The sequence below is a fragment of the Myotis myotis genome, unplaced genomic scaffold (genome assembly GCF_014108235.1).
Source record: "Myotis myotis isolate mMyoMyo1 unplaced genomic scaffold, mMyoMyo1.p scaffold_m19_p_18, whole genome shotgun sequence".
Taxonomy (NCBI): domain Eukaryota; kingdom Metazoa; phylum Chordata; class Mammalia; order Chiroptera; family Vespertilionidae; genus Myotis; species Myotis myotis.
This window is the reverse complement of record NW_023416322.1, coordinates 40,617,983-40,642,323: the sequence shown is the minus strand read 5'-3', so window position 1 is coordinate 40,642,323 and position 24,341 is coordinate 40,617,983.

The window sequence follows — 24,341 nt, the reverse complement described above, 5'->3', positions numbered from 1 at the left end:
GGCTCAGCCGGGTGTCCCCGACTCGGGGTCTCTCACAGGCTGACGTGCAGGTGGCCGGGGTTGCAGTTGTCCCAAGGCTGCCCCAGGGCAGGTCTGCCAGGCTCACTCGAGTGGTTGTGGCCAGACTCAGCTCCTAGTGGCTGTTGGACTGAAGGCCTGAGTTCCTTGCCACGTGAGACTGTCCACCGGTTGACTCACGGCGTGGCCACTGGCCGCCTTCAGAGGGAATGAGGGAGGTGGGGCCGGAGGACAGCCGGAGAGAAGCCCCCATCTCTGTAACCTAATCCCAGAAGTGACATCCTCTCCTCCTGCTGTGACCTAGTTGTTAGAAACCAGTTTTCAGTCCCGCCCTCCCCTGGGGGAGGGGCCCTGCCAGGCCATGAACACTGGGAGGAGGTCCCCAGGCCATCAGAGAGGCTGCCCCCTGCAGGTGAAAACCTGGCAGGGTGACCTTTTTGAAGGCCCCTCTCCAGTCACTTCTTGCAACTACGATCCTCGAGCAACTATGATCCTCGATATCCTCTCCGTTGGGACTCTGGCCTAACCCTCCCAACGTCTTCACTTTTCAGGGAAGTTGGTTTTTGAAACTATTACTGAGGATTTGTTCCCCAAAGCCATTCCCAGTGGCCTTGCATGAGACTGGTGGCCTGGTCTCACAGATGCTGTGCTAGCTGGAGCCCGTGTCCACCTGACCTCCCAATGTCAAGGCCTTAGAGGAGCCCGAGAGCCCCCGGGACAGCTCACACGTTCATCCTCAGTTTTAAATGTGGGGGATGTGGATGCGGTTGAGAACAGCCCAGGGAATTGGGACGATGTCACCTCTGGCTTTTTAAAATTTTTTTAAAAATTTTTATTTATTTCAGAGAGGAAGGGAGAGGGAGAGAGAGAGAAACATCAATGATGACAGAGAATCATTGATCAACTGACTCCTGTACACCCCACACGGGGGATGGAGCCCGCAACTTTGGCATGTGCCCTGTTTGAGAATCGAACCCGGGACCCTTCATCGCGTAGTTCAATGCTCTATCCACTTAGCTAAACCGGCTAGGACACCTCTGGCTCTGCTTGGTTTCAGACTTCAGACGAAGCTCATCGTCCTTCAGATCACATCACCCTCCTTCTTGAAACGCGGCTGGCGGGGGGACAGCACATGACGAGGAAAACTGTCTTGAACTTGCGTCTCGCAGGCTGCTCTGTCTTTCTGATAAATCGCGGCCTGCGGTCACCCGAGAACATTCCCCTCATTAGGTCTGGGTAACTGATGGCTGAGGTTTGCTGCTTTCTTTTGAGAAAGGGGCCGTGTAGAGACCACATTTTGTAAATAAAAGCAGGTCGCTGCATCCGTGTTGAGAATTAATGCTCAGTTTCAGAACTGCAGCGGGGCGATGGGTTTTCAATTTGTCTACCGGGTTATGAATAGAGCAAGGTCAGCGGTTTAATTAGTTCCGTGTTTATCAAACACGGAGCTCCGCCAAGCAGATGCCAGGCCAGGGAGTCCGAGAATGAGTTATCCCCGGCCCTGCCCTTGCAGAGTTCTCCGTCTATGGGGAGGAACAGGCAGGAAAACCAATAGCGACAACACGATGTGATGAAATGGAGCTGCACGCAGAGCACAGGGAGGGCGCTGGCGGGCGTGCCTGCCTCCGCCTGGGGACGGGGATGCCTGGGGACGGGGGTGCCTGGAGACTGGGGTGCCTGGGGACTGGGATATCTGGGGATGGGGATGCCTGGGGACTGGGATGTCTGGAGATGGGGATGCCTGGGGACGGGGATGCCTGGGGACTGGGGTGCCTGGGGACTGGGATGCCTGGGGACAGGGATGCCTGGGGACTGGGATGCCTGGGGACTGGGGTTCCTGGGGACTGGGGTTCCTGGGGACGGGGATGCCTGGGGACGGGGATGCCTGGGGACTGGGATGTCTGGAGATGGGGATGCCTGGGGACGGGGATGCCTGGGGACTGGGGTGCCTGGGGACTGGGATGCCTGGGGACGGGGATGCCTGGGGACTGGGATGCCTGGGGACTGGGGTGCCTGGGACTCGTGCCCCGTAGCATTAGAGAACCTTCTACCCCAGAATGTGCGACGTTTCAGAGGGCGCAGCAGGCAGCTTGTCGGCTCTGCAACGTCATTGTGTTTCCAGCTGCTCTCTCCTCAGAGGGAGAGAGTTATGTCTTCACTGACTTTTCAAGTTTGTAAATAATTTCTAAAGTAACATCTCTAGAAGGTGGAAAAGAGTTTAATTGTACCTGATAGTTCTGTCCTTGAAACCAACTTCTAAATGACGCAAGTCAAGTTCACTCCCTTCTACACCTTGAGCGGGAAGCCCTTTCTCGGCAGGTGCCTCACTCACGTGCCCGAAGGTGGTCCCGCCACGAGCAGCGGCCCGACGGGCTCCGGGCGCTCAGCAGCCGCGCGGGGGCGTGATGTCCTCACAGTTAGTGCCTTCGCTTCCGCCTGCGACCTCTGTGTGGACGTCCATGGAGAACACCAGCCGCCCTGGGTTGGGAGCTGGGCTCTGATCGGAAGGGTGCCGTCCAGACGCTGGAGGGAGGGCTGCCTTCCTGGTCCCAGGGTGCCCATCGCTCTTGTCACTTGTGTTCCTTCAGCGGCTTCACAGGTCCACTCCATGGATGGCTTCCCCCAGCTCCCCCAGAGGGCAAATTTCTAGAAACTTCTGCTGGCACAGTCTCAGAAGCTGCTCTGCCGGCCATTGAGCCGCAGGTGTACCATCTGCACACGGTCCAGCTCAGCCCTGAGGGCAGGGCCACTCCTCCCATCGGCCCTTTCTGTGTTCCCAGCGTCTCCATGGCCAGGCCCCGGCTGACGTCCATAAACAGTTCCATGAAGCATCCCCGGCTCAAACTCCTACCTCATTTCTGTCTCCCGACTGGGTCCGGGCTGATACAAGTGGCACCTAATTTTGTTGGACGTCCACAATTAAAGAACATCTTCCCCGTCTGTCTTCATTTGAAGACAGAAGAGGCCGCGTGCTGTGGTCTAATAAGGTTGTGTTATTCGCCCTATTTTTCTCGCTGCCGGGAGCGGCAGGAGGGACCACACACCCCCTCTGCAGGCTGCCAGCATGGCGAGTTTCCCGAGGGAGTCCTTAGGAGGCGGCAACGAAGTGATATCGCTTCCCACGTCTTTCCTGTGGCTGATCACAGGGTGATGGGAGTTTCATTGATTAATTCTTCTAGTCATTCACCCATGTCTTTGTTATCAAGTGACACTTTTTTTAATGTTACTGCTGAAATCCATCTGGGATCATGCCCTCAGGATTCACCATTAAAACATATGTTTACACCCGCCCGCTTTAGGAATTTTATCCGCGAAGCATCAGGCACCATATTTTCATATGTTTGATGACATCCCTGTAGGCCATAAGGTCTGGGAAGGCCAAGAGGCTTTTGAGGTTCACTCCTTTTGTTCGCAGACTTGTGCTGAAATACACACTTTTGTTTGAAAAGTGTTGCCTAGCTGAGGTTTGGCTAGATTGACAAATACTACATATGAATATGCATTGGAAATATCAGTAAGTTGTGTGTGTGTGTGAGAGAGAGCTGGCAGGAAGAAAATGTGTTTCTCTGTCTTGTTTCTTTAATAACTAAAAACAGCCCGGCTTACAAGTTAGTGAATTTAGCAACATCATGTGCTTATTAATGAACACGATGATACCAATGCTCTAATCAGGGTGAAAGCATTTATGTATTACACCTTTATCGTTCACTGGTGTTTATTCTTTACCAAGACACCTTTCTGTGCCAGGCCTGATGGAATTGGGAAGCAGTTATTTTTCCTCCTGCCTTTTAAAGAGCTGCACACGGAGTTCAGGACCCTAGAGAGTCTAAGGCAGCCGTGCTCAACCTGTGGGTCGCGACCCCTTTGGCGGCGGAATGACCCTTTCACAGGGGTCGCCTAAGACCATCCTGCATATCAGATATTTACATGACGATTCATAACAGTAGCAACATTACAGTTACGAAGGAGCAACGAAAATAATTTTATGGTTGGGTCACAACATGAGGAACTGTATTTAAAGGGCCAGAAGGTTGAGAACCACTGGAGTGCCTACATGGGGTTCCAAGGTTAGCAATGAAGGTAGAGGTCAAAGCTCCCCCTTGCTTTGTTACAGCTGCTGCAGGGACTGTGGGTGGTGTTACCCAGCGTGCTTGCTAGGTGGCGCTGGAGTTCACGAGTCTTATCTCCACACACACCTCTGTGTATTTGGAGAGCAGACCCTTCTTTCTTAGTCATTATTGTCGGATTTAAAAACACACTACCTTAAAAAATACTACTTCTTGAATACCTGCTTTGTCTAACGTCACTTCCCTCTCTCTTCTCCATGACAAGATTTGACAGGACAACATAAAAATGTTTTCTCTGAATATTCATGTTCAGAGAGGAGAAGACTGAACAAGTCCAGGAGGACTTCCCAGGAAACAAGGTTCCTGGTGAAAACTGAGCTTTCGCTCTGCCTCTGGCCCTGGCAGTGGAGCGGGAGTTGGGCAGCGCATGCTTTTAAGCTTGAAAACCATCTTTGCCTCAGTTACTTCCGTGTTTCGCTGAAGGGCCCCTGTGACCTGCACGTGCATATACACTCGACCTCTGTTGGCGAGGAGAGGGGTTTGAAATGACTTACGGGAAAGGGTTCGATGGAAGTTTTGCGATGCCCTGGGAATGTTCTCCCCTTCAGATATTTGTGGGCAAGGGCGTATGATTTGCGTTACTTGTAATTATTTTCTTGGACTCCAGATTCTTTAAAAATGTGATTAGACCAGAGGGCAGCTGGGGATATAAAGTAGCAATGGCATTTCTAGACAGAGTAGGAGACCATAGATAAAGACAAAAAGAGAGAATCTACAAATATGAAAACATATATTTATGTTTTATATTTAGAAAAATGTATTGAACAAATAGATATCAAACCATGATCAGTGGTTACCTCTGTAAAGTCAGACAGATTGAGGGAGAAAGAGAAATATGGCAGGAGGCTTTTTATATACATATGCAGGCATCCTTGTGATGTTTTGGTAACTGGAACAATGGAAGAAAATAATAAGTGTAAGACAGCACCTTTTCCAAAATGTGGCTGCTTGTATTTATGACTGTGAAGTAAAACCATCTTTAGTAGGTAACTTGTTTTTGCTACATAACAGATTGTTATTTAAAAAAAATATTTTTTTATTGATTTCAGAGAGAAAGGGAGAGGGAGAGAGAGATAGAAGCATCAATGATGAGAGGGAATCATTGATCAGCTGCTTCCGGCACGCCCCACACCAGGGATCGAGCCGCAACCTGGACATGTGTCCTGACCTGGAATCGAACCATGACCTCCTGGTTCCTAGGTCAACTCTCAACCACTGAGCCACGCCGGCCGGGCAGATTGTCTGTCATCTTGAAAACACATCAAATCAAACACTGGGGGTAAAACACTGAAAAAATAGAGAGAAACAGAAGCAGCTGCTCCAGACTGCCTGTCATCACCGCCTGCCATCGCCTGCTGGCCTGGACGTGCACGGGCCTTACTATTTCCCTTCGCTCTAACGCACTCGACTCTGAGCCTGCACTTACCGTGGGGAGTGAAAAGGAGAGGTGCCTCAGCTCCCAGAGTGCCTCACATCCGTCAGCGTGAGAGGGGGAGCCACGCGTTGCTTCAGTGGTGTGTGTGTATGCACCCACACACGCCCACTTTTACTAAACATATGCTCCTAGACACATTCCACTTGGCAAGATCGCAAGTGCATAATAGCTGCAAGCTGTAAAGAAAATAATAAAAAGGGAAATTAACCAGTTTTTAAGGAAAGATAAATAAGACCTCCTACGCCCCACTCCGCATTCACTGCACGTTCCCGAGTGTGTGCACACCCGCTTCCCTCGCGTCCCTGCGAGCCTACTTATGCCTCCCGCACTGAGATCAGCATTGCGACTGTACGTGATGCCAGCAGTGGAAGTCTGTGTTTACATTTGTGTTTGCAACCGAATATGCTAATAGTGTTTAATCAGCAGCGATGCTGCTTTATATCAATGTTTTGTGCCGTTTACAGCCTCAGAGATAATGTTGTGATAATCAGATTTTTCCCCACAACCAGACTTGGAGACGATCCCAGTTTTTTTGAACAGCCACTTGGTTCCAAAAAATGCTGAAATCCTTGAATCTTCCTCCGGATTATTTCTGTGTTTTCAGGAAGCATGAAGTCCGCCCTTGGTTTCATTAGGGGGTGAGGAGGGAGCCTGGAACAGCTTTACCTTTGCGTGGGTGCCGGGGTTTCGGTTTCCCAGACTCACCTGCTGGCCAGGACCACCTGCAGGGGAGGCCCCCAGGTCTGGGATGCTGTGGGAGAGGTGGCTGCCAGCTGCTTCCAGTGCGATTTGGGAAATCTAGGAGCATGCCGGCCAGAAAAATAAAAATACAGCAGCAGTTGAATGCAATGGAGTTGGGAAGTGACAGGCTTGTAATCATGAATTTACAAACAAATTTGCTAACCCTCTAATCATCTAGCTAAAGGAAGTATGCAGCCTGTACTGGACTATCTCACCTTCCACCTTCGGCAAAATAAGTGCTCCATAGACAAAGAATTACAGTTTGAAGTTGGGAAATTTTTTCTTTAGTATCTGAGAACCCTGCTGGGGTTGTTTGTTTGTTTGTTTGTTTACAGACACATGACATACCTGTTAGGGAATACTGACATCTGGACAGTAATCCACATTTTGCATTTTAACCTGAATTAAACTGTATCCAGAGTCTCTCTCATGCTGCTGCTGCCATGGGTCACCTTGTTTGGGACCCTGTGGTTTCTGGACCGGGATGTCTCTTTCCTTTCTCAGGTCAGGAAAGTTTTCAGCCATTATTTCTTCAAATAAAGTTTGTGTTTCTTTCTCTCTTTCTTCTTCCTTAGGGATCCCTCTAATGTGAGTGTTGGAGTCCTTGATGTTATCCCAGAGGCCTCTTAAATTATTCTCGTTTTTTAAAAGTTATTTTTTCCTTCTGATGTTCTGATTGGTAGATTTCACTAGTCTGTCTTCCAGGTCGATGATCCGTTCTTCTGTGTTAGTTGATCTGTTGTTGATTCCTTCTCAGGTGTCTTACATTTCAGTTCTTGTATTCTTCATGTTAAGTTGGTTCTTTCTTATACTTTCTAACTCTGTTGAAGTTTGCCCTAAGTTCCTCTCTCTAGTCCACTCTAAAGGTTGGTGAGCATCCTTCTGACCATGTCTTTTAATTCTTTACCAGGTAAATGACTTATCTCCATTTCTGTAGCATTTGTTTTTGTTTTTCTGGAGATTTTTCTTTTTCCTTCTTTTGAGAGATATTCTTCTGTCTTTTCTCTTTGCTTGACTTCCTGTGTTTGTTTACATGGATGACACAACTGGCTGTCTCTCCTGGCTTGAGAAAGTGGCGTGATATAGAAGTGGCCTCTGTGTAGACTGTGGGAGCCGTGTGGCTTTGACAGGCTGGTAGGAGCCAAGTGGGTGCTTAAGGCATCCAGGCCCCGGGCTGCTGAGCTGGAGTGGCTGTCGGTGGGAGGGCCATGGGCCTGTAATACTGCCCTGTGGACCCTGCTTGCTCCCCTTCGTCAGGGCTGAATTGGCCTTGGGCGATGTGTCCAGGGCATGCTGCAGTGACCTCGCAGGTGAGCCGGAGCACCCGGAGTGATCCCCCGCCCACCCTGTGGGGTGAAGGTGATACAAACAGTGATTCACTGGCTCCCCAGCACAGAGAGTTCCCGCAGTCCCTCGGCTCCCAGCCGTCTCACTCCGTCTCTTCCTCCGTTTGTTGTTCAGAAGCTGTTCATCTGGCCCCCAGTTGTCTCGCAGGAGTGACAGCTCTGTGTGCACGTGTGTATTTCAGTGTGCTCGCGGAAGGGAGCACTTCGGCATCCTCCTACGCTACTGTCTCGGACCTCTCAGCACAGAAGACGATTTGGTTCTTAAACACCTGGGAGAGGTGCAGGCTTGAGACGCACAGAGGGCTCTCATTAGTGCTGACGGGAGTTGCACCGCTCCCCAGGAGAGAAGAGAGCCGAAGGCCTTCAGTTATGCTGGATGCATCTTCCCGATGGACTAAGTTACGAGGGCTGCTTAGGGGAAAAGGCCTAAAGCCCTGTTTAATAGCAAAGCACTGCTTCTGAGAAACAGAGTGGAGGCAGGAGTAATGGCTTTTCACTATCACCGTGCTAAGTAGCTGATATTGACTCTCGAAAATTCTTATTGGATTAGTCCTGCACTTGGATTCCATTATTTTCCAAAGGACCTGAAAGAGTTATCTATCCTGAACCGTCCACTAAAATGGATTCCATTTAGTTCGGCTTTCAAGGCCATTTTAAAAAATTATATTTCGTTTTTATTGTTGACATTATTACAGATGTCTCTCATCCCACCCCCCCCTTTACTCCTCTCCACCCAGACCCCGCCCGCCCTATGGGTAGAAAGGGGTGAGGGCATAGAGAGGAAGCAAGATGTCCCCAAGAGAAGAAGGGTGGCAACCAAAAGACCTAACCGGTGAATGTCCTGTGGGTCAGACCGCCTCCCAGTCCGCCAGGCCCCAGTGTTCACTGGACTCGCATAGGCAGGGTCCATCACACTTAACGGAGGCTGCAGCGGACAGTGCAGACGGACAAGCTGGGCATGTGCAGGGGGAGGTGTTGTTTCCTAGCGGGGATGGTGCTGCTTGCTACTCAGGGTGCTTTTTTCACTTCCGGAATCAGTATCCCCGAAGCCAAATGAGTAACCAGGAGGCTGGCCAGTGAGCGTGTACTCTGTGCCCGGGAAGGCGGGTAATGTAAGGCCTAGTTCATCCGCGCCCAGCGATGCCCGGGAGTCCCAGCTGCTCTACAGCAGGTTCGCCTGTGTGTGTGTGTGTGGGGGGGGGGGCGGGGGGGAGTGGAGGGGGGCGGTTCCTATGCCCAGAGCAGTTGGAAACCACTGCCTATGGCTGGGCTATTGGTAACTCTCTCTCTCTTTTTATTTTTTTTAAATCTGACCATCCTTCCTCAGTTCGTTTGGCCCCTTTTTAGACCTGGTATATAATTCAATTGAAATGGCTTTTGCTTACCAAATTACAGTCACTTTGATGTCTGCTTTGAGCTCTTTTGCAAAAGCGATTCTCTTGATCTGTGAGTCAAAATCCACAGATGGCTGGTACAGCCGCCACGCACGTGTTTTCCAGCACAGAGGACACATTCATCTCCTTCGGGTCTCGTTCCCGGGAGAGGAGGCCTCGTGGAGCCAGCACCACAGGGCTGCCATGTGATGCTGGGGTAATTTTATTTACGTGCTTATGCTGTGCTGGCAACTGAAACCCCTAAAGCAGCCCCTTTTCCTGGGTGAGGACGCTGAGGGTCAGAAAGGCGATGGAACTCGCCCCGAGCCTCCTGGGTACAGAGGAGGGGGGGGGGCGCCCAGCCGGGCACTAGGACCCTCTCACGTGCCCCCGGCGTCCCATGTCTGGTTTCCCATGTTCTGTTCGGAGTCACCGAAACAGAGAATGGCATGACATGCAGAGGAAGTCACTGCTTCGCTGCGTTTTCTCCAGGAATGTGTGTCGTCTCTTCCCTGGACCCTGTGCTCCCTGGACCTGTGCCCTTGGCCTTGGTTGGTACCCACAGCTGCGGGCGATGAAAATGCAGCAAAAGCCAGGCTTTTGGAGAAACGTCAGTGAATATAGGGAAGTGGAAGAGGCTGATCTGCAAAGGCTGCAAACCACGTGATCCCCACCCCAGGACGCTCTGGAAAAAGCCACAAATGCTCGGTGGTCGCCGGGGGTGGGGGAGGAGGATGTGGACAGGCAGGGCCCAGAGGACGGGAGGCCCCGCGCTGCTGGGCACCACAACACAGTGGTGGACGCACGACATTCGCATTTGTCCGAACCTCAGAAGCACTGCCAGGAGCGACCCCGACCCGACTCGGGGCTTTGGGCGACGATGCGGCAGAGCGGGCTTACGGGTGGTGGCAGCTGGGGCGGGGGTGTAGGTGGCGGGGGAGGTCCCGCCTCTGTGGGGACAGGAGGTCCATGGGCACAGTCTGTGCCTTCTGCTCGATTTTGCTGTGAACCTAGAACTGCTAGACAAATAGGATCTATTTTTAAGAACCGCCGTGGGCAGCCGCTCAGCAAGTGGGTCTCTCCGGAGGCCGCGCGGCTCCGTGCAGCCGAGAGCCCGGCGGGGATGCAGTGGCTCTCCGCCCGCCCGCCCCTAAGGATGCGATTCTGGCAGCACCTGTGTGCGGCTCCGTGCAGCCGAGAGCCCGGCGGGGATGCAGTGGCTCTCCGCCCGCCCGCCCCTAAGGATGCGATTCTGGCAGCACCTGCGCGGCTCCGGCCTCCTCACCTGGTATTTTTCTATGTCACGGCACCTGCTATTTTTCCGTAAGCATTCATCATCAAGATATATAACTGCTGGAAGGTGCTTTTTTTAAAACCTCAAACAACTCGGTGCTGGGATTTAAAGGCGCTGTACAACATTTTACATGTCAGAGATCCCAGCTCCGGAAATCCATCACACAGACAGCTCCCACCGTCCCTGGAAGGGACATGCGCATTCGTGAGGCGGCCTCAGGGCCCCTCGTGCCTTTTAAGACTACGTGGACAGTTTCTCGCATGCACACTGCCAACATGGCATTAGCAGCACGGATGGTGGAGGGCAAAATACTGACATGAAATTCCCGGGGCGCCTGCCCCCTGCACAGTGGGGGGGATGCTCCATGGGAGGTAGAAGTAGAGAACTGTGCTGAGCCGCCTGGCTGGTGTCCTGTGCCGGGTGTGGGAGAGGCTGGTGGCGCCTGGACAGCTGGGAGCCATACTGATGAGGATGGAGAGGGGGAGGAGCAGGCAGGTTTGACTTCATGCTGCTTCCTTTGCAGATGGTCCTCCAGCCGGCTCCCTGCTCTGGCCTCTCTCCCCTCCGGCCTAGAGGAGTCTCTGTTTTGGATGTCGTCTGTCAGCCACAGCCACTGGGCATGGAGGAGCTGATGTGCTCAGACAGAATTTACTCCACAAATAGCAGCTTCCCCCTAAAAAAATAATAGAGGGGAGGGCCGAGTACTCTGGAGGTTTTCCTTAATTGCGATATGATATTTCAGCCCGGCCAGTGTTGCTCAGGGGTTGAGCATTGACCCATGAACCAGGAGGTCAGGGTTCAATTCCCAGTCAGGCCACATGCCGGGGTTGTGGCTCGATCCCCAGTGGGGGGCGTATGGGAAGCAACTGATTGATGGTTTCCTCTCATCATTGATGCTTCTCTCCCTCCCTTCCTCTGAAGTCAATCAATATACATTTTAAAATATATAGAATAAAAGAGAGGGGATGACATTTCAGTCTTGCTGCGATGACACCGGCCTCACGTCAAGGCAGGTGAAGGACATTCCGGGGTAGACACGATGGATTTGAGGAGAGACCTGGGATTTAAGTTTGTGCCACAATTTACACAACCGACCCCTTCGAACCCCATCGCTTGCTGGCACTTGGTGAAAGGCGCTTCTGAGAGCGACTGCCGAGCCAGGTCCCTGGAAAGGCTCCGCCCCCGTCAGACGGTGCTGCTCGCGGTGCCAGCCTGGCCTCTTACAGGTGTGATGGACACAGTCCGAAGGGATTGTTCCAACAGGTTGGATGGAACAGCTACCACCATCGCATTCCATGAGAGGTGCTTAGAAAATCCTGTGTGTGTGTGTGTGTATGTGTATGTGTATGTATATGTGTATGTGTGCATGTGTGCACGTATATGTGTATATGCGTGTATGTGTGTGCATATGTGTATGCACGTGTGCATGTGTGTGTGTGTGTGTGTGTGTGTGTGTGTGTGTGTTGGTGGGATGATTAGAGAGGGAACATGACAGGTAGTTACGATGCCACGATGGTGGACTGTTTGTTGAAGGGGTGACGGTGCTTGCACATGAGTAGTGGCGAGCTGTCAGCATTCTCCTGGTGGGAATAAGACCACAGATTCATGCAGTTCTGATCGTGGCTTTTTTACCATTTACCTGGTACTTGGGACCTGCGTGCAGGAAGCCAGAGGGTCACCCACCAGTCAGAACCCAGCTGACTCATGGCAGCTGTGAAGGTATCGGTTTTGCAAATTCTCCTTTAGGCAGGAATGCAACCCAAGGCCACGCCTCCCCCTGCCAGGAGGTGCTTTGGGGCCATAGAAGAGGGGGTCCTGTCCTCACAAGCAAATTCACAGTCGACTTTGAGAAGCGAGTCAAACTTTCATTTTGAAAAGGGGGGGTAGGCAGAGGAAAGAGTAAGCACAGGTAACTGATACGTGCAGCGGAGAAATTTGAAAATGAGAGCAGTCACCTAAACGGGGCCCCCATTTCTGATTTAGAAACGCATTTGGCGAGAAAGCGGTCACAGTGTTTGTTTAGAAGTACAAGGGAGGATGGCATGGAGGCGGTAAATCTCTGGGGATAATTTTTATTCGCTGAGCTTTTAACTTTCAGAATATACCGCACAACCGTGTGGGGGGAGGGGTGCGTGCGTGACTTCCTTTAAAATCCGCACGGACTGCTTTGATGCTGGCGAAATTTAACTCTATGGTTGAAAAGAGCGTGGTTTATTTTCTCCCCACGTGAGACCAGTAGAGCCACATGGCTGCACCCAGAGCTCCGGTGGCCTGTGCCAGGCCACACTGTCAGCTGGTCCCGAAACAGCGTAGGACCAAGTCTCTCCAAAGGGACGCTCTCCGGTGAAGCTCCGCTCTGTTGCCTCGATCTTAGCTAAGCCCAGCTGCGACCTCATGGCTTACTACCCGCCGAGCTGAGCGCCCATCACTTGAATCCGCTAAAGCCACCAGCATGGGAGCATGACGGTGTCGCATTGAAAGCCTTCCCTCAATGTCCTTAGACAAGAACCCACCAGACAACTTTCAGACGCCAAGAGCTCTGTTTACAAAGGGCTAGGCGTCCAGCAGGTGGCAGTAGTGAGCAATGGTTAAGAGTAAGGGCACATGCCCTAGCTCCTTGGTCGGCAAACCGGGGCTCTTGAGCCACATGCGGCTCTTTGGCCCCTTGAGTGTGGCTCTTCCACAAAATACCACGTGCGGGCGCACATGTACAGTGCGACTGAAACTTCGTGGCCCATGCGCAGAAGTCGGTATTTTGTGGAAGAGCCGGTATTTTGTGGAAGAGCCACACTCAAGGGGCCAAAGAACCAGATGTGGCTCGCGAGCTGCGGTTTGCAGAGCCGCAGTTTGCCATTTGGCTCAGTGGATAGAGGGCTGGCCTGGGAACTGAAGGGTCCCAGCTTCCATTCCCGGTCAGGGCACATGCCCGGGTTGTGGGCTTGATCCCCAGTGGGGGGGCGTGCAGGTGGCAGCTGATCAATGATTCTCTCATCACTGATGTTTCTATCTCTCTCTCCCTCTCCCTTCCTCTCTGAAATCAATTTTTTTTAAAAAAGAGTAGGGCCACATCCCTGGCTAGAAAGATTGATTACCTTTTCCAAACACGAGGCAACTAAGTGGCTCCGGTGCCGCAGATGCATAAAGCCATTGAAACAAACGAGAGGCATCCTTCACAGGTTGATGCCTCCGCAGTCAGCGGGAGGAGCTGCCTCTCCCCAAACCCTGCACTGTCTCCCTGATTCATGGACCAACAGGACTATTTTAAAACATGACCTCATGGAGATATTTTCTGACATCTAGAGACAGGGGAAGGCATGACAAGAGGATCAGTCAAGCCGGATTTTTCTCACATTCACCTTCCTGGGGTGACATTGCAATTGAATCCAAACGGTCACTTGAATACACTTGATCGTGTGTGCGTGTGTGTATTTTTGAAGGGAGATGGTGGTCAGTGTATTTTACTATGAGAATTAGCCAGTAAGTGAAAGCTATGAAGATAAGGTGATGATTGTGTGTGTGCCTTTTCTTTTATTTTTATTTGCGTGTGTGTGTGTGTGTGTGTGTGTGTGTGTGTATTTTAAAGGAGTATTTGAAGGGAGATGGTGGTCAGTGTAGTTCCCTTTGGGGATCAGGCTTTGGGTAAAGGCCATAAAGGAGAGGATTAGGATTGTGGGTGCATTAGTTACCCATTGCTGTTTATCACATTGCCCCCACATGTAAAGGCCTACACTCAGCCTAGACGTTTATAATACACCCCATGTCTGTGGGCGAGGAGTTTGGGGACAGTGGCTGGGTTTTTCTGGCCTGAAGGCTCTCGTGAGACAGCAGTCAGATGTCAGCTGGGCCTGCAGCGACCTGAGGCTTGACTGATGGTGTAGGGCCCTCCACCAGGGTAACTAACTCACGCTGGCAAGTGGGAGCTGACTGGGTGGGAGGGCTCGCTTCTCCTCCCTGCAGGCCCCTCCATAGGGCTGGCTGACTGCCTTTATGATGTGGCGGCTGGTTTCCATCAAAGTGAGCCGTCCAGGAAACACCCACCGTAGCGTCAATGCCATTGGCAGCTTATCCTTGGAAGTCACACAGGGTCATGTCTGGTGTTCAGTTGTCACACCGGCTGCCTCTGATTCAGGATGGAAGGAAGCTAACAAGACGTGTGAACAGCGTTGATGAGGTCATTGGGGCTGTCTGGGAGGCTGGCGACCACAGTCTGCTAAGATTTCCTTTCCTCCTGGCCGGCGGGGCTCAGTGGTTGAGCATAGACCCATGAACCAGGAGGTCACGGTTAGATTCTTGGTCAGGGCAAATGCCTGGGTTGCAGGCTCTATCCCCAGTGTGGGACGTGCAGGAGGCAGCCAATCAATGATTCTCTCATCATTGATGTATTGATGTTTTTCTCTCTCTCTCCCTCTCCTTATCTCTCAGAAATCAGTAAAAAGATACACACACACACACACACACACACACACACACATATGCACACACACTGAGTGGCTAGATTATTATGACCACCTGACGTTTGTAGGCAAATTAGCTATAATTTTGCGCTGAAGTTGCTAGAGGGCCAGACCAGTATAAATAGGGAAGCAGGTTGTTTACTATGACAGTAGAAGTGATTTTTTTCTGAAGATATGGGTAAAAAAATGAGATTTAACAGCCTTTGAACGTGGGAGATATATATATATGTGTGTGTGTGTGTATATATATATATATATATATATATAGAGAGAGAGAGAGAGAGAGAGAGAGAGAGAGAGAGAGAGAGTTCCCTTTCCTTTGCAAATAATTGGGGTCAAACATGTTTTCACTAGAAAATCCTCGTGAACACTTGTCATGAGATTATGTTGACTCTCAATATTGCATGCAGAGGCACTGACCGAAGGCAGGTGTGCACTGTGAGTACCTGTGAGGTCATTATGCTAGAGTTACCATTCAATAATGGTAGGGAAGAACCCTCCCTCTCCATTACATCATCACATTAAAAAAACAAAGCCAAATGCAAGCAAACAAAACAAAACAGAGGTCCCTGGAAGAGCTAAAAGATCTTTGTCAACTGTTTTTGTAGTGGAGACCAACGTGGAAAACCTGTCCTCGTTGGAAAAACACGTATCTCCTACCTTAAGAGAGAGTGGAAGAAGCCGGAAGGCTGTGGATGACACGAGAAATTGCCAAGAGGGTTTCTTCTGCTTCCGGCCAAGCACACCAGGGACTGAGCTGTGCCTCATTTGACTTTACTGGATTATTGAAACTGTCATGTTCAGCTAAATGGAGCCATTTGTTTCTCCGCACTGCTCGATTAGTGTTGTAGGTTGGCCTTGTGCTTGGCTGACTTATATTCAAGTGCACGCTGACTGATTGGCCTGAAGTAGGATGAGGGAGAGTTGGGCGGAGAGTAGTGAGTGGGTAGCAAGGCGTCAATCCACTGTGGCCAGCCCCTACCTCAACATTTCTTTTTTTAGTGTTTTATTGATTTTTTACAGAGAGGAAGGGAGAGGGATAGAGAGTCAGAAACATCGGTGAGAGAGAAACATCGATCAGCTGCCTCCTGCACACCCACTGTTAGGGATGTGCCCACAACCAAGGTACATGCCCTTGACCGGAATCAAACCTGGGACCCTTCAGTCCACCGGCCGACGCTCTATCCACTGAGCCACACCGGTTAGGGCTCAACGTTTCTTTTTTCAGGTCTCCTGTTCCCACCCATCTCAACTTTGCTGCTCCCTTGGCACCTGCTTGCCATCTAAATCAGTTTGGTGACTGAAGGCATTCTGATAGGTAAACAATTGACGAAGTAGAAGAACATTGGACCAAAATAGGTCCCACGAGGAATTCTGATCTCACAAAAAAGATTGAACAGCATGAGGGTCCATCTGTGTTGTTGAAGCGACTGTGGAGTCCAAGACAAATGTAGTAGAATTTTTGCTCATCTTACCAACTTAGTGATCTTGTCTGACTCATTCTTCATCCCTGGTGGGGTTGAACTCTTACCTCTTTTATGTCACTATCCCGAGGGCACCGATGGCAAAGGCACTTGGGGCCATATTAGAAGTGCTTATAGCTGAAACACTAGATGAGTAATTTAAAAACAAAAGCAGATTTTCTCTTGTCAGAGAAAACTACAGCATCTCCTTTCTGCCCACACAGACAAGCGATTTCTGTCATAAGAAATGATGACATAATTTGAAGACATCGCATTTCGGCAGATGTGCTGGTGTGGCGCTGTCTCCCGCAGGCAGACACGTTTCCACTGCGTCTTTGCTGGTGTTAAAGGAGGTCCTGACCTCAGACCGTGTCCCCAGTGAGGACTGCGTCCTGCTTCTTGTTCTGTTTTGCTTTTCAAACATTTCCTGTTTAAATTTTGCTTCGGGTGAGCCGGGATTTCCAGTGTGTCTGCAGCAAGCCAGTTGGCTAGGGCCTGGAGACTTATTAGAAAAAAAAAATTAGCGTTTTATGTTTCACTGTGATTTTCAACTACATGTGATTGGACCATATTTCTGCTAAGTGACTCCCTGATTAGGGACAGTCACAGATGTTGCTGCTGCATTCTTGGAATCGCTAGATGAACAAAAATGACGCTAATGTGCTCTTTTTTTAGTCATAATAAGTTTTCAGGTAGCACACAAATCATGGAAATAGTCAACAACGACAGATGTTGCCAATTACTTTGTGGTTAAGTATTTGGGGGAAAAATGTTGGGGGTTGAGTGTGCATATCAAATAGAATTTCTTCCTTTCTCTTATATTTAAATCTGTGAGGAAATGATTGCTGAAGGAAGAGGAATAACACAGCATTATGGCACCCTATGTGGAGTTATTGTGCCAAATACCTTGATAATTCTACCGTTACGGGAAGAGTTGATGCGGCTGTATTACCTTGGGTGATTATGACTGATGATTATGTTTTGAGGGATATGATTTGCCTGTGAGAGCCAGACGAATGTCACAAAACTTCCCCCGAAGGAAAGAACATTCGGAGAGCCCTCTCCAGGCTGTGACTTCCTTGTGTTGAACAGTGGAGCTGCCAGGCGTTCGTTTTGTGTAGTCTCATTCCTTCTCTAAGTGGGCATCAGGGTCTCTTTCTCTCGTCCTGGAGTCAGCCAGCCTGACAATTCTAAAAAAGTTTTCAGTTCGGTGCCATATCTCATGTAATCAGTGAAAGTGTTTTCCGACGGTCTCCTGTGATGCAGAGTGAAACTAGTTAGTAGAGAATACTGTCTCATGGCCCCTTACTATGGAAGTAACTCAGGCTTGCTTCTTTCTAATCCTTGTCTATCTTTCCCCACATAGAATGATAGGCAGAAAGAATAATAATTACTCTCATTTTACTTACTTTAATTCTCAAGAATTTAAAAACATATAACCCGCCCCGGCAGGTTTGGCTCAGTGGATAGAGAGTCGGCCTGTGGACTCAAGGGAACTGGGTTTGATTCCAGTCAAGGACACATGCCTGGGTTGCCGGCTCGATCCCCAGGAGGGGGTGTGTAGGAGGCAGCCGATCAATGATTCTCTCTCATCATTGATGTTTCTATTTCTCTCTGTCCTCCCTCCCTACCTCTGTGAAATCAATAAAAATATATTTTAAAAACTAAAATCTAAAAACATATTACCCAACCTTTGAGGGTGGGAATGAGGAGAATGATTAAGTGAAGCATTCCAAGGACTGAGAAAAGCTAACCTGAAAGTTGGCAACTACTTTTTGAATGAGTGACTGGGACATTCACCGGGTAGGATGGCCCAGGGGTCCCCGCCTCCTGGTAGCCATGCCTTCCTTTGTATAGTCCCTTCTAAGCTGTACCAGGGTGGGTGAGTGCAGCCAGTAGAATGCCGTGGAAGTGATGGTGGGCCACATCCAAGGCTAGCTTGTAAAAGACTTCTTCCCCCCAACCCTCCCCTCTCTAATCATGAACCTGATGCAGGCCAGTGGCTATGCTGGGGGGCGGGGCCCATGTGGTGAGGAGCTGAGGCCTCCGGCCAGTAGCCAGTGAGGGACCCAGGTCTCCCAGCAATGAACCATCTGGGAGCGGATCCTCCGGCCCCAGGCAAGCCTTCAGATGACATGACTCCAGCGGAGATCTCTCTCACCATTGATGTTTCTCTCTCCCTCCTTCTCCCTTCCTCTCTCTGAAATCAATAAAGACATATTAAAAACAACAACAACCAACAAAAACCTACGATGAAGGCAAAACCCACATTATGGAAAAAACATCCAGTTAGATATCTGTTTAAACTAAGATCCCACTTCACACCCCCCCCCCCCCCCCCCGACCCCACACAGTTTACAAGGACATTCTGGATACCTGCTGAGCCAGCAGTCAGACCTCTGATTACGCTCAAACCATCTCCAAGTTCAAACTCTCATGTTCTCTTTAAACCGAATGTGTTCTTTCCAATTGCAGGTCATTTGCCCAATGTTTTCATTTTATTTCTCAGTTCCTTATGCTAACACTCTGAAATGGGTCATGCTTATCACATTTGCGACAGGCACGTGGCAAAAATGACCTTAATAATATCCCCCATCCTGGTGCTCACAGCCCAGGTCCCTCGGGCCCCCGCCCATCACGAGGTGTTTATTTCTCTGCCCCTCGCGTGGTGAGAGCTTCATTTCTTGCCCAAGCGCTCAACGCCACGGAGAGGACGCCGGTCACTTCTGAGCCCGCTCTGCTCTTGCCCCCTGCAGCTCTCAGCTCCCTCCTCGAGGGCCGACATGCTCTAGGATAGCCGTGCAGTGAACATGAGAAGTTCTAGCGCGTGGGGCAGGATCAGAAGTAAATGCAGGCGATCCATCAATATTAGGCTTAGTTGCTAGGGGACCATGTGAGTAAAAGAGAAAGACTGGCCATTCTGAAGGAAGTGATGTGGTTTGATTAATAGCTTTCATGTTCCTTCTTCTCTCCTAAGAATAATAGGTCATGTACAATTGATGGGTTTCCCCATATAATTCTTTTAATGTTAATTAAGTCCATCAATCCATCAACCCATTTAATTTATTTATATAATTTAAGTTATATGATAGTTAGATGTATTATGTATATAATTACTGTCAACTTTCAACATTACCCAAATTCACCCATGAGTGGTTGCCAATTAGGTGACCGGAATAACAGGGTTTCAGGTGACAAGAAGGACAACCTTTTTATTGCATAATTCTGTTGGTCATTTTCACTCCTTCTTGTCTTTTTCAAGACACTAGTCACATCTGGGCCGATTGGGAGCCCTGGTGGTGCTGATGGGAGCTTCCTACTGAAGCGGAGATGCGTCGCGTGTAGGAGTCTTGATGCCTCATCACATTAGGGACCTCAATTTGTTAAATTAAATTTATCAGGGTGACATTGGTGGATAGGATCATATAGGTTTCCAGTGTACAATCCTCTGATACGTGATCTGTATATTGCATGGTGTGCCCACCACCCAAAGTCAAATCATCTTCCATCACCATGTATTAGGCCCCCTTTATCCTTTACTACCCCCCCCCCCCATAACCACCATACTATTGTCTGTGAGTTTCAGGTGTCTATCCCATAATGGCCTCCATTCTTTACCCCCTTTTATCCATGGCCTTTGCTTTGGACTCTGTCGTCCCTCTCATCACAGAGGCGCCGTTTCTGTCCCTGGATCCCGGGTTTGGCCCAGTGACCTGCAGGTCTGCTGTACGTAGATGTTTGGAAAAGTGCTCATACACGCTGCTGCGCCTTGTGTTAGAAGTTACCTTATTTCTACACGCGCTGTGCAGTTACAGCTGACATGCAACCTTCTGTTAGTTTCCGGCGTGCACCACGGCACCTCCCCCGGGCGACTCGCCGGCCGGCCTGCGGCGGAGGGAGGACCACGTGGAGCCGCCAGCAGGTCACGCAGCGACAGCAGCCGACCCGGACGCACGGGTGGGTCCAGCTGGGGCCACCAGGTCCCCGCGTCTAAATCACTACGTGCAGGCCTGTGGCCTAAACCAGGGCTGCTGGGGGGGCAGGTAGTTGGTTGACGGTCTGATTGTGGCCACGGGAGGCGGACACAGTGCTCATGCAGGATTCGATTTCTCCTGGGGCAGCGAGGGTTCCGACTGATGCTGTGACAGTGGGGAAGGGTTTGTCCTCCGGGGACACTTGCTTTTTCTGAGCTTTGAGGGTCCAAGGACTGGATTCCGGAGGCGTGTGCGTCGCTAATATTGACAGGATCGTAGTCGCCAGCTTCCAGGGGAGGGTCAGTGGGCGCGTGTTGGGGGCCGGGGCTTCGTGGAGGAGTGTTAGGCCAAGTGCAGAGGGTTGGTTTCCAGAGAGCACGTGCTTGGGCGGGTAGTTTTGCTAATGGAACGCAGTCAAACTGGTGACAGCAGGTCCCACTTAGGGAAAGAGGCTGCACGTGACCTTGACAGATGTTCTCGCGACATCAGTCGTTTCAGCCTGGTCTCCCCTCACTGGAGAATCCGATTGTTTGCCTTCTCTGGAAAATGGTAGGAGGTCAATTTTATTTTTTTCTTTCTATTTAGTTCTTCAGTCCTACCACTATGACTTTGGTGTTTCCGTCCCTTTAAAAAAAAATACCGAAGTGCGATGGTGAGCAGTGTTTTAAAATTTAAATTTTATTTCTCAATTGCAGTTTCCATTCGATATCATTTTGTATTCGTTTTAGGCATTACACCCTGCAATGCTACCCCCCGCTTTCAAAATGAAAAAAAAAAATCATTTAAAACTCATCATAGGCACAGTATAGTATGGAATGGTGGTCTGATACTCAGTTGCACGAATACCATGACTTAACCGTTTCCTCGTCTCCACACGTGCACTGTTCGCGATGCCACGGCCACATGGCTCTGTGCCTTTCTGACTGTTTCCTCAAGGTGACTTCCTGGCAGTGGGATGGCCAGGTCAGACGTTGTGAACCTTGTAGAGGTGTCAAGTCCTGAGTACGTTTAGCCAGACTTTTAAAGAAAGGTTGTGTGGTGCCCGGTTACGGTGGCTCAGGGGTTGAGCGTCAGCCTATGAACCAGGAGGTCTTGGTTTGACTCCGGGTCAGGGCACTTGCCTGGGTTGTGGACTCGCTCCCCAGTGTGGGGGCGTGCAGGAGGCCATGATTCTCTCTCATCATTGACGTTTCTATCTCTCTCTTCCTCTCCCTTCTTCCCTGAAATTAATAAAAATGTACTTTTATAGTGGAAAGCCTCATGGTTAACAATGATGTAAGAATGGCTAGAGGTAAGGTGTAATGAGGCACATGGTGTGAGTCCCTAATGCCAATAGGCCTGGTCTAGACCCATCATTTTATGCTCACAAGACATGTGGAACGTGGGTTGACATGGAATGCCACTTTGGATTACTTGTCACAATTATTAGGATTGCCACAAATTCCTGCAGTAAAATTGATTGTGGGGAGGTCGATGGTTGAGACAGGAACATTGATGTGTCAGCTATTCTGCAGGCGAATCATTTCAGCTCAATATAGAAAGGCAGCCTGTGAGATCATGCAAAATGCTCCCGATAAAACCTCCTCTTACCACTAACCCTCCTTCAGCGGCCCATCGTGATTAGGAAAGGGACTTGGGTTTCCCCACGAGGAGTCTTCTACTAATGAGGATTACTTTGAGAATTAGAGAGATTACTTGGAATCAGAAACCGCTGAGAGGAAAAGGTTTTAAAGATTTGAAGTGGGTCGAATGACTGTGGCTAAAAAATTGGAGTTGTTTCTCTCTCGGTGAGAAATGTCATTAACCCAAGCGGAAGGATTAGCAGAAGATGAGAAAAAAGCAAGTGAGGCCGTTCTCGTTAAGCTACGGTTTCTTTGAACGAGTCCGAATGAACACAGTGTTCTTGTATCGCTCATTGGCAAAATGTTAGTTGGACAGAAGGAGCCCCATGGACACACTATGTTTTGTTTTTCTTTTTTCCTCTTTGATGATCTGCGTAGTCTTCATCCCACAAGGGGACATTTCCTGACGATGACACGGGAGTAACAGAGCCGTCCCCTCTAGAGCTAGGCGGGCTTTTCATTTGACCTTGTGCTCTAGACCAGGCCCCCAATAGAAGCTGGTAGAATAAATACAGTCGGGGGGAGTTGGGGAGCTCTCGCATCAGCCCATTTCCTTTGCTGCCAGCACGAACTATTAGGAAGCTCTTCGTTAGGGAACTAGGAAGATTATAGCTGCTCCTGCCCGGTCCGCTCTGGCTACAGGAGAATGGCTTCCGTTTCCGGTCTGCTTTCGGCTTCCAGGACAATGGTGATGAGGAGGAGCACAGGGACCACACAGCCCCCTTCCAGGAATTCGATGGGAGATTTGTGGAGTCCTCAATACAACTCAGAATTTAGGTTTTCAGATGGTCCTCGAATGGCTGAGATGGAAGTCTGGCTAGGAAGCTCTGTTCTTTAGGAGAACACATTTGAACAATTGTGAAAACAAGACCCAGGAAATGCTGTAGAAGGGGAGGAAGTGAGTAAAAGGGTATCGCACTCAAAGGAATCGGAATTTGGCTTTGATCTGGCGATGAAGTGAGCTGCTGTTTGAGGTTCTGGGACTCAGAGACCGATGAGTCCATAAACATGGTGACGGGCAGATCAACTCTAAGAATGTTGGGCTGCTGATGTTTAAAGGCAGGCTTTTGATTTTTGCTTCATGGTTTTGTGCTGTAGGGTACTCGGCAAACCCACGGTTCATCGGCAGCCGGTTACACGATAGGGTGGAATCGCGGTGTTCTGTGAACCGAGAGGGAGCAGGGTTGGCCTGAAACCATCGAGGACACTTGTGGGAAGAGGGTGAGGCGGCCAGAGCAGCAGCCCCAGGCGAGCAGGGAAAGCACGTGTAGAATGTAGCGGCTGCCTGTTCCCCCCCGCCCCCCCGCCGGGAAATCATGAGCCTGGGTAGAGGGGGGAGAGGAGTGTCATATTGTTTGGATGCTAAAGGAAATGGTGAACGCAGAAAACTAGGGGACTTGGGGTCATGTGGGCCACAGTATCCGAAACAATTCCAGTCCTGATTGATTTTAGCTTTCAGAAGCCACCTAGGAGGAGTTCAGTCCCGTGTCCCCGGGACATCGCTCCATCCTTTGCAAGCAGCTCCGTGTCTCTCCAGACGCAGCTCTAACAAGCTCAGGCCCTCCCGCCACCTCGGACTGGTCCCCGGCACATGCATCCGTTTCTCAGTGTCTCTTAAATGTCGTGCCTACGGCAGAGCTCGGTATCCTGCCCCCCCCTTCCCCCCCCCCCCCCCCCCCCCCCCCCGGCTTCCGCAACGAGAGAGAGGCAGACGCGGCCTCTCTCTCGGAGCTTCGTTCTTCAGCTTTGCAAGCTGAACCAGCATCGCTGTCTTTGGACTCATCAGCCTGCTGACTTCCACTCAGCAGGGTTTCACCAAGCACCTCCCTGGCTGGTGCAGGACATGTGCCCTTCACAGCTCCCTTATCCTATAGCTGTGGAGTTCATCCCTTTTTTTAAAAACTAAATTTTGTTCTGCACACATGGTCCATCTTTACTGTTTCCTGAATTCACTAAGGGCACTGATTTATGTCCCATAAAAATTTAATAAGGTTGCAAGATGTATGTCCTTCATTCTTTTTAAATCATTTTTGGCTTTACTGAGGTATAATTAACAAATAAAATTGTCAGATAGTTGAAGTGTACATCACGGTGATGTGATACCTGTACATGTCGTGAAAGGATTCCCATCACCTGGTTAATGAACACATTCATCACCTCATATAATTCTATGCATAAATATATAGAATATTTTGGTGATAACATTTATTCATCCAGAGTCTCTGAAGACGAATGCAGCCTCCATAATGAACAGAACTTCATGTCGCACATTCTAACAAGGAAATGCGGGTTTTATTCAAATGGAAACCACTGTAACCTGTTTACGACCCCCCACGTTTTACAAGTACCGCGTCCTCTCCCCCAGTGGCGACATTAGCTTTCTTTTTAAGCAGCTTTATATCTTTGTCATTTTCTAGCTCAGCCGTGAAGGCTCCTTTGCTTCTCTCCTCTGAGTAAGGAGGTCCCACCTGCCCTCCCTGAGTGTCACGCCATG